The 15,338-nt window shown below is 42.1% G+C and overlaps 1 protein-coding gene across 2 annotated transcripts in view; it reads left to right on the top strand.

Moving 5' to 3' along the window:
- The first annotated feature begins 337 nt into the window (after positions 1–337).
- Positions 338–15,338, top strand: part of ADGRF5 (adhesion G protein-coupled receptor F5) — a 102,145-nt gene continuing 87,144 nt past the window's right edge. The window contains exon 1 of one of the 2 annotated variants that reach the window (XM_003311354.6): positions 338–543. The gene's annotated coding sequence lies outside the window, so the exon portion shown is untranslated. The remainder of the gene's footprint in view (positions 544–15,338) is intronic. The other variant, XM_009451410.5, reaches the window with a different exon arrangement.

The following is a 15,338-nucleotide window of genomic DNA, read 5'->3' as shown; positions in this document are numbered from 1 at the left end:
GGACATTCTTGACTTTTACAGAGTTAAACACTTAGAGGAACTTCAGGAAGAAAGCACTTGGTAAAAGGTAAAGTTGGCTGGCCCATCAGCTCCTTGCCTGGGGTCCTGCTGCTTCTTTTCACAGTTCTCAGCATGTTTATTCTCTTCTTTCCAGTGGCCAGAGGACAAGTTTCTTGTTTCCTCTAGGGAGCCTGGAGAGAGGCATCAGGCACCAAATATAGGAAATCATGTGGAGAGGATCTCTTATTTATTACAGTCCCCATATTATTTCCCTCCCCCAAGCCCCCGCCCCCACCTCCAGTCAGTCAGTGTCTCCCGGCTTCTTCCTGCAGCAGAGAACAGAAGGCAGTTCACCTCTGCTCCCGACAGCCTGGGAACCCGCAAGAGCCCCAGCATTTGAAGTCTGGTCTTGTGAAACCCCACCCTCCTCTGACTGTGTGATTGAATGGGATGCCCTCGAGGTTCACCTCACCTGAGAGGTTTTTGGGCAGATCAGCAGTAAGGTGTTAAATTTTAGGAGCCTGAAAACTCCAGAAGAGAAAGGTAGGTACCTGCATCGTTTTGATATGTCATGTTAAATGTGAATCCAGCTGCTCTGGAATAGATGTGCATTTCCACGTGGCTTTACTAGCTGGCTTCACGCTCTCAACCTGTGTGTCTTGTGGAGATTTACTGATTTACAAGACTGTGAGGGGCAAATAGTGAGAGGGGATATGACATATGGATTTTTCAAATCTGTATATCTTTGGATAAAGAATGCCAGCCAGTATATAGATCATGGTGGCGATTCTTATTTTCTTTGGAGTGCAAATCTCATTAGAAGTAGTTTTTTTTTTTTTTTTTGGCTTCTGCATAAGGGGTAATTTTTACTAACTGCCTTTTCTTTTTAATAGTATAGACCTCTACCATGATTTCTTTATTATTCCTTTCTGAGGTTTTCAGTTAAAGAAATGGTAGATTTGACAGAGAATTTGCTAACAGAAATAGGAATGGGTGTTCCTAATTTAGAGTGCCTATGTGCTATAAGAAAAAAAAAAAAGAGTACTTTGTTCAGGGATCTGGTGGACTTCCGCATTATTTTCTAGAATTTGTGGTTAAACAGTTGTTATTCCCGAGGTTTCCTGAAATTCAATACAAGTAGTGACAACGAATATCCAGGGATGGCTCGGAGGCTGTGGTGGTGGTTGTCTGCAGGGATGGTGCTCACTCCTTAGCTGGGTGCTCTTGTTGGTCACCATTGAGGCTCAAGATGATAGGTCACTGAGACTCAGAGAGGAGCAAGGTCTTATTTAAGTACCACTATAAATTTCTCTGGATTTTTTTGTCATCTTATGTTTTTATTGTTTCATTTTGTCTTCACAACCAGCCTTTACTCTAAGAGAAATAATTTATACAGACTTCATGGAATATCAAACAATTCATACCTATTTATTGAACATTTACTATTCTTTTCTAGCTTATTTAGTTCCGACGCTCATAATTTCTTACCACTTATGTATTTTACCTCAATACGGTCTCCCTCCATTCTATCTTCTATACCTTGCTACAGGGGTCTTGGGAATATGCAATTCTAATAATGCCACTCTCAGTGAGATATATATATATACATATATCTATATATATAAAAAAAATTTTTTTCTGAGACTGTGTCTCACTCTGTCGCCCAGCCTGGAGTACAGTGGCGCAATCTCAGCACAACCTCTGCCTCTTGGGTTCAAGTGATCCTTGTGCCTCAGCCTCCCGAGTAGCTGGGACTACAGGCACGCACCACCACGCCCAGCTATGTTTTGTATTTTTAGTAGAGAAGGGGTTTCACCATGTTGCCCAGGCTGGTCTCGAACTCCTGACCTCAGGTGATCTGCCCACTTTGGCCTCCCAAAGTGCTGGGATTATAGGCGGGAGCCATGGTGCCTGACCTCAGTGAAATATTTCTATTGCACTCTGTTGCTTACAGCCTTGCTACCTAAAGTGTAGTCCAAGGACTAGCTGCATCAGGCATCAGTCGGGAGTGATCACTTGGGAACAAATTCTTTATTCCCTCCCCAGATTTACTGAATCTGCATTTTAATCCCTGGGTGATGCATATGCACATTAAAGTTTGAGAAGCATTCACTTAAAGAGGGTAGAAAAATCAAAAGTCGGCTCCTTATCATCCTGCCAGCCTCACCCTCTCAGTATCTGACTTTGCAACTAAACTAAGTACCTTGCATTTCCCTAATATGTGAATGCTCTAATGCCTGCCTATTTCTGTGTGTGCTGTCCTCCCTGCCTGGAATACCTCTATTCATCTTCCCCACCCAATTGCCCATTAAGGCCTGGTTTGTACACCTTCATTCCCCTCCATCCATCTTCTACTAAGCGGTTCTCAGGTCTGCGATTTTTCTGGTACTTGGTGGAATGTTTTGACATATCCCTAAGCACATTAAGTGATCGTTGCTATATTTATTTTGACTCTTGAAGAGTTATTGGTCTTCTATGTCTAAACCCATAGCATTTGGCACAGTTTTGGGCACATAGCTTCTGCTCAATCAATTTTGTTAAATGAATGAATGAATGAGCAAATGAATGTGTACATTGTCTGAAAAACCCTGATTAATTATCAGATCGAGATCTATAGTTTGAATCTTCCAAGGATATTTTTAATCCCTATAGCATTTTCCCACACTCTTCTTTCTGAAATGTTGCTGGATTCATTTACTCACCAAATATTTTGAGTACTTTCCATGTGCCATGCCTTTTAGAATCTACTTCTTTACATCTATGTGACAGCCTCTTTCATTAGTTGTTTCCCTATCAGTGCCCCTCATTCTCTGCCGCTCGAAGTCAAGGACTCACTGAGTCCCTTTCACAGGGCAGGCAGTGTGCTATGTGCTAGGGATATGATGGCAAACAATATAGATGTGAGTCCTGCCTCCATGCAGCTCTCATCTGGAGACTTACTTTTTGTCATCCTCTATGCTACCTCTCTTTCATGGAAGTATTAAGGAAAACTGAAATAAGCTTGATCCCTAACAAATGCTGGCACATCCAAGTAAAGGCCTTGAGAGCTTAAAGCTTGAAGTCAGTGTGGTTCAATAGAAAGACAGCTGAACTGTGCTTTGGAGCCCCAGATTTTGTCCTGTACCTGCAACTATCTTGCCATGTGACCCTTGGGTGGGTCCACAACTTTTCTCTGAACCTTGAGTTTTTCAAGTGGTGAAAAAGACAGAGAGCTACAGGGAAGAGAATCCCTGATTTCAGAGTGCAAAGAGAAGACCATATCCACAGAGCCTCTGCACTCACATTCTCTCATGCTTCATGGCAATTTGGAAGGCGGTGCTCTGTATTTCTCTGAGACAAGCCAGCTCGAAGAGATCTTAAGAGAGCCATTTTATTACTATGCCCACATGTTCAGCTATTGACATTAACATTGTGCTTTGGTAATTCCCCAACAGCACAGTTTGCCTGTGACTCCTGGAGAGCAGTGCCCTGCAACTCAGAGAAATCCATGAGGCATTCATTGCTGGGTGCAGAGCTGCTTTGAAGCAGGTTAGATGAGGAGGGAGGAAAGGCCTCCATTAAGCAGTCCCTGCTTTAGGAAAGCAGCCAGGAAAAGAGGAGGAAGTAGCTCTACCAAGTGGTGCAGGAAAAACCTAGAAGCACGTAGACATATAGCCAGTTCCTGACATCATCCCTCACTGCAGCACAGCTAAAAGGATTCCCTTTCAGACTACATGTGGTATTCTCCTTTTTCCACCCAAAGATTTGTGTCTTAGCCATATTTCACCTAGAATCAAATGGTGGAGAAGGGCATAGTATCATTTTCTCCCATGCTTTGCCCTCCCATAGAACACATGGACACTTGGGAGAAAGCAAACAGACACAACCAACAGGTTTAGGCTGAAGTAAACTGCCGAGGCACTCTCAAGGGACAGCTATTTCTGTCTTCCAGCCTTCTTCTCTTCTCCCTCCATTGTCCAGAGCTTCCAAATGAGATGCCTCCTGCACCTCTAGAATCCCTTCTTGCTTCCTGTTGCTCCTATGCCTTTCTGCCTCCAGGCTTCCACCATGCCCACCTTGTCTACAGCTGCCTTTCAGCAACTGAATGTTTTCTGCTGGTAATTTCTTACCCACTCAAGTTCACCTTAATCTCTGTCAATAAACACTCGTCGTAATAACAAAAGGGATATTAACCTGCATGAGAGGTTTCCAGTGGCCTGCCACAGATCTCAGGCTATATATGAGATCAGCCTGGACTATATCTGGCTCAATATTTCTTTTTTAATGAGAGGCATGTTGTGGGCTAGAAAGAGGCAGACCTGGTTTTTAATCTCCTGTCTTGAACAAGTAATTGTATCTTGCCAAGTCTTTGTTTCTGAAAATATGAACTAATACTTAGTGCACAAAGTTGTAAGAAGATTAATTATCTAAAGTGCCAAATAGGTTCCTTTAAAAAAACACCAAGTCGGCCCGGCGCAGTGGCTCAGGCCTGTAATCCCAGCACTTTGGGAGGCTGAGGTGAGCGGATCACGAAGTCAAGAGATCAAGACCTTCCTGGCTAACACGGTGAAACCCCGTCTCTACTAAAAATACAAAAGTTAGCTGGATGTGGTGGTGCTTGCCTGTAGTCCCAGCTACTCAAGAGGCTGAGGCAGGAGAATTGCTTGAACCCGGGAGGCGGAGGTTGCAGTGAGCTGAGATTGTGCCACTGCACTCCAGCCTGGCGACAGGGCAAGACTCTGTCTCAAAACAAAACAAAACAAACAAAAAACAAAAAACACCAGGTCTTAAAAGAGGAGGTTGGCCAAGATGGTGAAAATGAGAAAACTGTCATTCACCAAACAGTTGAAGGAGCATTCAGGGGACAATTAAAGTAAGAAGTACATCTTGAGTACATGAGGGCTGCTTTTAAATATTTAAAGGTTGCTCTGTGTGGGAAAAGGGAAGGCCAACAGAAGATCAATGGGTGGAAATTATAGCGCAACAGATTTCAGCTCAATGTGTGGAAGGATTTACCCACCATCAGAATCATCTAAAAATGAGTGAGCTGCCTTGTGGTGTGGTGAACGCTTTGTCCCGGGCAATGTTCCAGCACCCTGGAAGATGGACTAGTGGCCAGGGTGTTCCCAAAGGGATGCCCATAATGGGTGGAGTCCGGGTGATGACCTCAAAGGTCCCTTCCCGCTCAAAGCTATCAAGAGTCTCGTGATGTCAGTGCGGTGATCCAAGCCACCAAATGAAGGTCTGCAAAAAAAATCATCAGGCTAGAGTGAGGATAGCTGACTTTTCACCAGCTAGCCCTACCTATCTGCTGCAGTAAGTTTAAAATAGGGTCTTAGTAACAATGGAGTAGGCTGGACTTCCAGGAAAGAGCAAAAAAGAAACAAGAACAATGAGGAGGGAAAAGTTCACTGTAAACCACTCTTCTTGGGTTACTCTTTAACTAAATTATGGGTTACTTCTTGTGCTGCAAACACATTCCTATTTGATGGAAAACTGCCACATTTCTGTACATTTTCAGCTCAAGTAGAGTCAGGCAAATAACAGCAAGACTCAGAGCTTTGGCCCTGATTTCTCCTCCAGCTAAAATGGAAATATGACTACATGGATATGGGTTCCTAGCCATTCCGAGGTCTAACTTTAAAATGTGAAAAAGAAACTGATTCTACCATCTTCTAAGTTGCAAGGACTATGAATGGAATATTTGACTTTTGGAGAGAGACGAAAGCTGGCTGGAACCGTCTGCCTGCTGTGAGTCAAGTTCACTGGCCACTGCCTTCTCCCCATCTTTCCTTTTCTGCTACATGAACCACCTCAAGAGCAGTCTCTTTGTGAAGTAAGGATCTGGAAACTTTTTAAGAAGTAAGACTTAGGCTTAGGTAGACCCTATACACATCAGCAACCACTCCAGGCAGCCCCAGAGCTTTCTGTTAATACTTTATCCTTTGTGGACTCAAAGAACTTGCAGTTCTGGACCCTCGCATGTTTCTGACCATGCTTGGGCAGCATCTCAGCATGCCTTTGCTTTCTTCAATCTCACTTTGAGATCCTCGGGGAAAAAAGCAGCAGTCCTTTCAACAGAAACAGTTATAAGCAAATGCTATATGTTTTCAGACTGAAACAAAGCCATGATATATTTTATTCTCAAGGCTTACCTAAGTTAGCTTTCTTAAAAACACTAATTTAAAAAAATCCTTTGAAATGTAATCAACTGTACATGACAAAATCATAGAAACCCTTGCAGACCAGGGTATTTATTTTTAGATGTGCATCAGCCTACCCAGCATAGCAAAGCCACTGTCTCATGTCCAAAGCATGGCCCTGGGAATTTCCTCTAACAAGGCTGTGTTTCCGCCCATTGTTGTAGCACAAAGGACAGAAGGAGGCCTGAGTAGAGGCTCATGTTAACCCCGCCTAGAGTAAAATCTGGAACCTGTCATCACCTCGGTTGGATCAATGTGGTCTTGAGGGCTGAGGTCAAGAGGGAGATTGCCCGCCAACTCTGGACAGATGCAAATGAATAGTCATCCAAAAATATTCCAGAGACCAGTGACAGCAATTCAAAAGTAAAGGGTCAGCTTTCTTTTTGTAGTCAAGGATCTAAATCTCACCCGTACTGTGAAGTGAATTCTGGTCTAGACCTGAGACAGCGATGCTGTTTGAGGATCTTGGCTTGAATTGCAATTAATAAAGTGATTTTAAGAATATTTTGTTTTTAAAAAGCCATAAATCTGTGTACACACAGCCACAATAAACACACACACACACACACACACACACACACACACACTAGAGCAAGTATCAGATACCTGAATCACCCAGAACTTTACTATTATTCTAGGCCAGTTTCTGATCCTTCATTTATTCATTGATGAAATGGGCATAACAGATCTCACATCCTATTAGTTTGGGGATAAATAAGGTATAATATTACAAATAATCTCACCCAAACTAGACTTTTGCTTAAGTTTTTGCATCTTGATCCTAACATGTTTTGAGCTTCTTACAAGAAACTTGTGCACAAATATTTACTGTCAAGTCTCCAGGGGTTTTATTTGTTTGTTTTGCTACTACAGGAAAAGAAGGCCAATTTGTTACTTAATTGGCACACTTTACAAGCAAAGCTTTTCATGCCTTTGTCAAGTTCCTTCTACTCCTGGGGAAGGTCACTGCATTATTACTCAAAGTTGCAATGCTCAGGGCTATGTCTAGGGGTCTCCGTGAAAGATGAAGAGGTGGGTCTCAGGTCTGCACACAGCAGTCCACACACATCCTGTCCGGTGTTGAGTCTGTGATCTGCATTCCACAGCCCCATCACCACCCCTGCCCAATCAAAGGCCCAAGGAGCAAGGGGGACCTGCACGTACAAACACCAGCCTGAGCAGGGACTGGGTTGTTGGCCTCTGCTGGCAGGTGGATGTCCAGGTCCCCCCTCCAAGGTCTGCAGATTCAGGAAAATGTGCTGTAGCCCTTTGGTGAGAATGTGAGAATGTTAGTAAAAATGCCTTCATGGATTGTTTTGTTTGCAAATGTTTATTATCAGACACCCCTCAGAGGTTCACAGGGCAGGTTGCGAACGTCCGAAGTGGGGCCTGGGAATTTCCTTCCACAAAGCCTGTGCTTCCTGTCTTTGTTACTCCTCAAAGAACAAGTTGAAGCATTACTAGAGATCCTTACTTAACCCTTTATCCTGCCCACCACTTCTTCGTTTACATTACAGAAAATTCACGCTGCCAGCCATCTAAGGAGCAAAAAGATGTTTGGGTTTTGGTAGTGGTGTGCACCCGCAGATGTGCACATATGTGTGCATTTGTGTGCATGAGTGTGCATATGTTTGTGTGTTAATGGAGAGGAAATAGGTAAAGCACAAAACGTATTGCATTTTAAAAGGTTTTCATTCAGTGTTATGACATGCAGCCATCATTGGTCAGACCAGAGAATACTTCTTTCTTTATCGTAATATGTATTCCCATATGCTAAAAATGATGACTCAATTGCAGTTCCCTGTCCCTAGGGAAGGGCTATCTCAGAATTATAGTTGCTTTTCACCTTTGGAGTCTACTTATTGGCTAAAGCTGGGGTATAATGAGTTGAAAGGTATTTCAATCAACTAGGAATTATTTATTGAATATATTCTATGTGTCTGAACTCTACTAGGTACTAAGAGAAACCAGAGATTCTGCCTGCAGGAAAATTCAAGACCATATATTTATACATATATACAAACACACAAACTCAACATGTTGCAAATGAGAGTGCAAAGAAGCCACATATTTGTATGGTCTAAGGCCAGTAAAGATTAGAAGAGGGACATGGGCCCTCACTCAGCCTGGAACTCTTCAATTATCCCCAGAGACATCTTTATGGTGTCTTCACCGTCCTTAAATCTCCAAGCACCAGCGAAGCCCAGTGTGTGCACCATGCACATACACATGTACACACTTGCACACACAGCCTGCTCTCAGGAAACGGCTGTGCCTTCTTGGAGGAAATAACGCCATTGGCCTTCTCACCACCAAATCTGTGCCAGGATCAGCCTCAATACCCATCTCTTTTGCCCTCCTGTTTTGTCCCAAGGGAAGAGGGACCCTTCCCTGCATCCAGAGCTCAGCTCTCCCGTGCTCCTGCCCTTTATTCCCATAGCTTCACTAGGCTCACCTCTTATTGGCCCTTTCCTGTTAGCATTTAATTATGCTTAGATCCTTCTCATCTTAAAACAATAGGAGCAGAAGCTCTTCCTAACCCATATTTTTCCTCAGCTGCACTTCCATCTTCATTTCCCCTCACCACAAAATTCTTGAAAGGATTATGGCGATTCATGTCTTCACATCATCACCAACCATTCACATTGTGTTCTGTCTACGCTACCCCAGTGTACCTCAGCAAATGCTTTTGCCAAGATTCTCTTTGACCTCTGTATCCTCAAATCCAACTCATTTACTGTCAGCAGGATTTCACACTGTTCTCCACTTCCTCTAGTCTTGTCCCTGCCTTCCAGGACACCAATGCTCCTGGCCTCCCTCCTTCTTCTCTGGCTGCAACTTCTCAGTTGTTTTTTACAGGTTCCTTTCCCTCTGCCATTTCCTCAGCTTCCCAATGGCTATAACCTGGGCCAGCCACCTCTTCTCCATTCATTCTGTCTCCCTACTGTGGTTCATTCCTCTGCCTGGATTTCTCTTTCCTGCCTTCTCTGTTGATATAATTTGGCTGTGTCCCCACCCAAATCTCACCTTGAGCTGTAATAATCCCCACATGTCAAGGGTGGGACCAGGTAGAGATATTTGAATCATGAGGGTGGCTTCCCTCATACCGTTCTCATGGTGGTGAATACGTCTCATGAGATCTGATGGTTTAATAAATGGGAGTTCCCCTGAACAAGCTCCCTTTCCTGCCACCATGTAAGACATGACTTTTCTCCTTCTCACCTTACACCATGATTGTGAGGCCTCCCCAGCCATGTGGAAATGTGAGTCCATTAAACCTCTTTCCTTTTTAAATTCTCCAGTCTCAGCTATGTCTTTATTAGCAGCGTGATAACAGACTAATACATTTGTCAAGTAAACGATCCTCCTAAGCCCATTTTAAATGTCACCAAATTACTTCCTTTTCACAGGTCACCCCATCCCTGTGCAGAACTGATCTCCCTGCTAAGTGCTTTGCAGCACTGTCCCAAGCTTGTTTTACAGTGCCTTTTGTGTTTGAAATCTCAGTAATTGTTCACATGCACTTCTTTCCTAGGACATAGGGATGCCGTCTTATTCATCTTTTTACTCCTCGCCCCTAGCACAGTACCTGGCACATTAGGTTTTTAATCAGTATTTCATGTAGAGTTAGGAATGCAAAAGTGTCACTTAAGTGATTTATCTCTTCTTTAAGTAAAATAACATCTTGTTCTCTTTCAGGATGGATGTGTTCATACATTTTAATTTTAATATAATTTTTGAAACTTTAAAGCACTCGCATATAGGTTACTAACAAACTTTTACCTTTTTCTTAAAATCAAAATCACAATTCTTACCTCTTCCTATATGAGTTTTAAAGTCCTGTTTAAAAGCAGAAATGAATGACACTTGGACTTCACATTTTATTTAAATCATCACTCAGGGAGAATTTCCAAATGTGTCATGAGTGACACTGCATATTCATGCACCTGAGGTGGGGTTGCCATGGTATAGCATAACTAATATTTTTCAAGATTGTCACTTCACTGCCGATGCTGGTGTTGCATAAATTTTCCACAGCTCACCTGCAGAACTTGTCTACCCTTCTTTCAAAGCCATGGAGATTGATTTACTGACCTGTCTGAAGGGGAACAATGGTGGCCACAGAGAATGAGCCTAAGAACTGAGCCAGTACAGATTCCACCCAACCTCCTGTCTCCCAGAAGTTCATAAGACAGGGATGCATCTTAGGGTACAAGGCCAGAGGTTCACTCAACTCTGGGTGGCAGATGGTATGCTACACCCTCTGTTGGACTATGAAGATAAAGTATGTGCCCTGCTCTTTATTTTGAAAGATCTCATCCTTTTAAAAATCTCTATTTTGGGTTTTTGTAACAATAGATGTATAATATATTAGTATAAGAGAACCGTAATGACATATTTTATATGACATATTTATATTTACATGGAGATGCAAAGCACAGTTTGTGCAAGTGTGGTCTAGAGATGAGCAGTAGATAAACTGGCTGGATGCTGATCAAAATGCATATCTCTGGGCTCTACCTGAACCTATTAAATTGAAACCTGTGTGTGTAGGAAGACTGGGGTAGGAGCAGGACAGGGAGCAATGCTGCAAAATCTGCATTTTTCAACCAGCACCTTAGAACAGGAGTCCCCACCTTGTGGGCCATGGACTAGTGCCAGTCAGTGGCCTGTTAGGAACCAGGTGACACAGCAGGACATGAGCCATGGGAGAGCCAGTGTTATTGCCTGAGCTCCACCTCTTCTTGAATCAGTGGTGGCATTCGATTCTCACCGGAGCTTGAACCCTATTGTGAACTGTGCAGGCGAAGGATCTAGGTTGCATGCTCCTTATGAGAATCTAATGGCTGATGATCTGAACGGTTTTATCCTGAAACCATGCCCCTGCTTCTCCCACTTCTACTGGTGTTCCAGAAAACTTGTCTTCCATGAAACCAGTCCCTGGTGCCAAAGAGGATGGAGACCACTGCCTTAGAAGTACTTCCAAAGTATGATGCACATTTAGTTAGGCATAAAAAACAATGTTTAGAAAATATCTACCAGCTTTGTTTAGAAAAGTGTTTACACCGGTGGCAGAAGGGTCCCTCCCTGTATTTCTCTGGGTAGGTTAATGATTTTGCAGTCCAGGCTCATGTTTGCAGGAACATTCTTCCCGCTGAATTGTACCCTTGGTCTGGACTACAGTTTGGAAGAGAATTCTATATCACTTTGTACCATCCTTTGAACCATCGTATGTTTAACCTTTCATTTATGTTTCAGCAGCCTATCTTGAAGCATAATATGGTATAGTGACAAGAACTGGGTTTGGGATTCATAGTCTGCCTCAAATTTTTCAATTTGCTAGACTTTCAGTCTATGTAGATTTTAAACCAGGTTTGGCAAGTTGTTTAACCTTTCTGAGCCTCCTTCTCTAAAATGGGAGTAGCTAACTAGTTCACGGTGTGTTGTGAAAATTAAATGACATTGTCCATTTAAAAAGCTTGTTAAAAAACACTCAGCAGAGACCCTGTGATGGAGGTGGTCCTCAACAAGAGATAGCAATTAAAAATAGCAATAGTATCATCATCATCACCAACAATAAACTTGCTGTAAGAAAGAAATCATCCATAAGTTTCCCAGCATTAAGATAGTATTCTGCACAAAGTAGGTGCCCAGAAACATTTGTCCAGTGAATGAATATCCTATTTGTGAATATGAATACATATATTGGGAAAAGGATAAGATTTAAAAAATAAAAATCTGTAACCAAACTGCCAACACAACATGATGTGTGACTGAAGATCGAACCTCAGCTGCTCTTGACAAAACTTAGCAACTTTCTGCAAAAATCATCCATTTTCTCAGAGATGGTCTATAAGTTCTCCTTACTTACTTTAGCAGGCAATTATGCTTTTTTTTTGTATGTGTAAGTTTCATATCTGATGTAAATTTCTAAATCCAGGTTTTTTTTCCTCTTTTGACTTGAGACCCACCTTTAGTCAACAATTTCCTGTGTCAATTTTCAGGGACATGCAAACTTTATTTATTGTAGTGGATTATCCTTCAAAAACAAGACTTATAATTGAGGAATTGGTCAATGCCTATAGCCTATTTACTGATATGCACTAGTTCCATTTTTAAACCCAATAACTCAAACCACCAAACCAAATCCACACGCATGCATGAGTGCAAGCATGCACACATGCAGACACATGCACACATCTCTCATGGTTATGCATGTGGGATCTCAGCTGTGGACTTGTAAAGTAGTATGTCAAAGAAAGAGAAAAAGGAAGAAAGAAATATTAGCAGTCTAGAGATAAAATAGGCATATTTAGAGAAAGAAAGAGGATGAAAGAGAAATAGACAGACTATGAATAAAAAGTGTCTTATGTGCAGGCTTCTCATGACAGAAGCATCTTAGTCTTAGGATCTTCTGGTCCATTTTCTTCCTAGCATGGAAGACTTAATACTCACAAGTTCTGCTCTAAATACTTAATTTGGAATACTTCCTTTAATATAAGAAAATTGCACCATCTCTGTTTTACACATAAGAAAACTGAGCATCAGACAGATTAAGTAACTTACCCAAATTTAAGTAGCTAGAAGTGGTAGAACTAGGACTTCAACCCAAGAGCCTCGTGCCATAGCCCATGCTTTTACCCTCTTAAGCATCTCTAATAGTGTGCTGCATTAGGGATTCATTCATAACAAACATGGATTAAGCACCTGACTACTCTGTGCCAGATACTGCGCTAAGTGCTAGACACAAAACAGTAGATAAATGAGGTCCTACCCTGGGGTGGGGTGTGAGGTGGCAGTATCACAGGACAGTGGAGGAGCCCATAAATAGAGCATTGTAATGCAGTTCAGCAGGTGCTTTGACAGGGGGAGGAGGTGATGGGAGGTGTACACACTACTAGAGGGAGTCAAAGGGAGGCTTCTTACAGGGAATGACCTTGACCTGGGCCTTGAAGGACTGTGAGAGTTGGCAGACTGGAGAGCACAGTGGTTGCAGGGTGCTAAGGATGTTCAGAAAGGTAAAGTAAAATGACAAAAAAGGAGTAATTAGCTTGACTGTGGTCATCACTTCACAATGTATACATATAGCAAAAAAGCATGTAGCACACCATAAATATACTTTTTATTTGTCAGTTGTACCTCGATAAAGCTGAAGAGAAAAAAGGAAGGAGTAGGAAGAGGCAAAGCTGGCTCTTTAGGCAGAAGCCCTGACAATGAAGCATCTCGGCTGAAGATAATTATGTGTGGGGAGAGAAGAGATGGCCCACAGATGAACCTGGCAGCCCATCTATCTGCCAGTGTTTCTCTAAATGTATGCAGAGGTTCTGATACAGCTGACACAGGCCTGGGGACCATCAATAGTTTCTCAAAGTGAGAACCACAATGGTAAAAAAAAAAAAAAACAAAACCATGCTCTATCTCAGTGGTTATTAAACATTTGTGCACATCAGAATCACCTGGACAGCTTGACAGCTTGTTAAAACACTGGTTACTGGGCCTCACTTCCAGAGTATTAGATTCTGGAAGTCTGGGGTGGGCTCTAGAATTTGCCTGCCTGCCTTTCTTTTCTTTTCTTTTTCTTTTCTCTTCTTTTCTTTTCTTTTCTTTTCTTTTGTTTCTTTCTTTCCCTCCCTCCACCTTTTCTCTCTTTCTCTCTCTTTTTCTTTCTCTCTTTCTGTCTTTCTTTCTTGACAAGGTTTCTCTCTGTCACCCAGGTTGGAGTGCAGTGTCAAAATCATAGCTCACTGCAGCCTCAAATTAGTGGGCTCAAATGATCCTCCCACCTTAGCCCCACAAGGAGCTAGTATTACAGGTGCTTGCCACTATGCCTGGCTTTTTATTGTTTGTAGAGACAGGGTCTTGCTGTGTTGCATAGGCTGGTCTGAAACTCCTGGCTTTATGGGCTCCTCCCACCTCGATCTTCCAAAGTGCTAAGATTAAAGATGTGAGCCACTGAGTAGGCCTAGAATTTGCATTTTCTACAAGTTCCCAGAATGTTGGGGGCCCACATTTTTGAATCACTTCTCTGTCTACTGAGCAGACTCTGAGTGTGAAGCCAAGAACTTAGCCAGAACTATTTGAGTGATTCTTAGGTTGCACTAAAATTTGAAAATTCTTGGGAGAAAGAATTACTAAATCTCTTATCTTCTTTGCTGTAAGTGCTCCTTTAACTTTTAGTTATTTCTGTATTTTAAGAAAATCCAACCCAAATATTCCTGATATTCTGGTTCATTTTTGTCTGTAAGGGGTCAAAATATAAGGACTTTTAGGGATCTTTGGAATTTTAAAAATCAACCCTTTGAAATTTCTCTTTGCAAAGCAGGAAGTCACTTGTTGCCCAAAGCAAACACTTGAGTCAAGCGTTTGCCTCTTTAGAGGGCTTCAGAGCTGTGGCTTTTTAGCACACTTCTCTGCATTTTAGAATGGTCTGAATCTGAGTCTTTACAGGATGGGTTATGCAGGTGGAAATATGAGATCTGTGTCTCTGAGTGTGGCCAACTGGCTAAGGCTGAAATATATCCTGAGGGCTGTTATTTCCTCCATTGTAGATAAGGCAGGAGGAGGCTGGGAAATCCAAAATGCCCTCAAAAGAAGGAGAATTGGAAGGATGGATAGGGAAGAAGAGGCCCTATGTGCTTCTTGTCCCCTTTGCTTACCAGAATCCAACAAAAAGCAACTATCTTCTTTAATGTCGTGGTCACAAACTAAATTTCTCAAAACAAATATTTAGAAGTAAAAGATCAATGTGAAAAATATAATAGCAAGTGGCTCAATTAATCTTTAACATGAGTGATGAATCAAGAGTTGCACCTCTTCACCCCAGGTTATACCAAAATCCGTGCACACTCAGTCTCAAAGTAAGTCCTGCAGAATCTCACATATAGGAAAAGTAAAAGTCAATCAATAGTATCGTTGGTTTAGCATCCAAGGAAAACCATATTTTTCAATCGGTGTTTGGTTTCAGATACAGAACTACAAATACCAACTGTATGTATTGAAAAAAAATCCACATAAAACTGGGCCCTTGAAATTCAAACTCCTGTTATTCAAGGGTCAACTGTAATTGAAAATCACAAGGAAATAAGTTCCTGTGAGCATTTTATAATCATTCTAGTAGTCTAAACTCCTCTATCTATAGTATTAAAATGTAAATGC

This window comes from Pan troglodytes, chromosome 5, assembly GCF_028858775.2.
Source record: "Pan troglodytes isolate AG18354 chromosome 5, NHGRI_mPanTro3-v2.0_pri, whole genome shotgun sequence".
NCBI classification, from domain to species: Eukaryota; Metazoa; Chordata; class Mammalia; order Primates; family Hominidae; genus Pan; species Pan troglodytes.
This window is presented reverse-complemented; position numbering and strand designations above follow the sequence as displayed.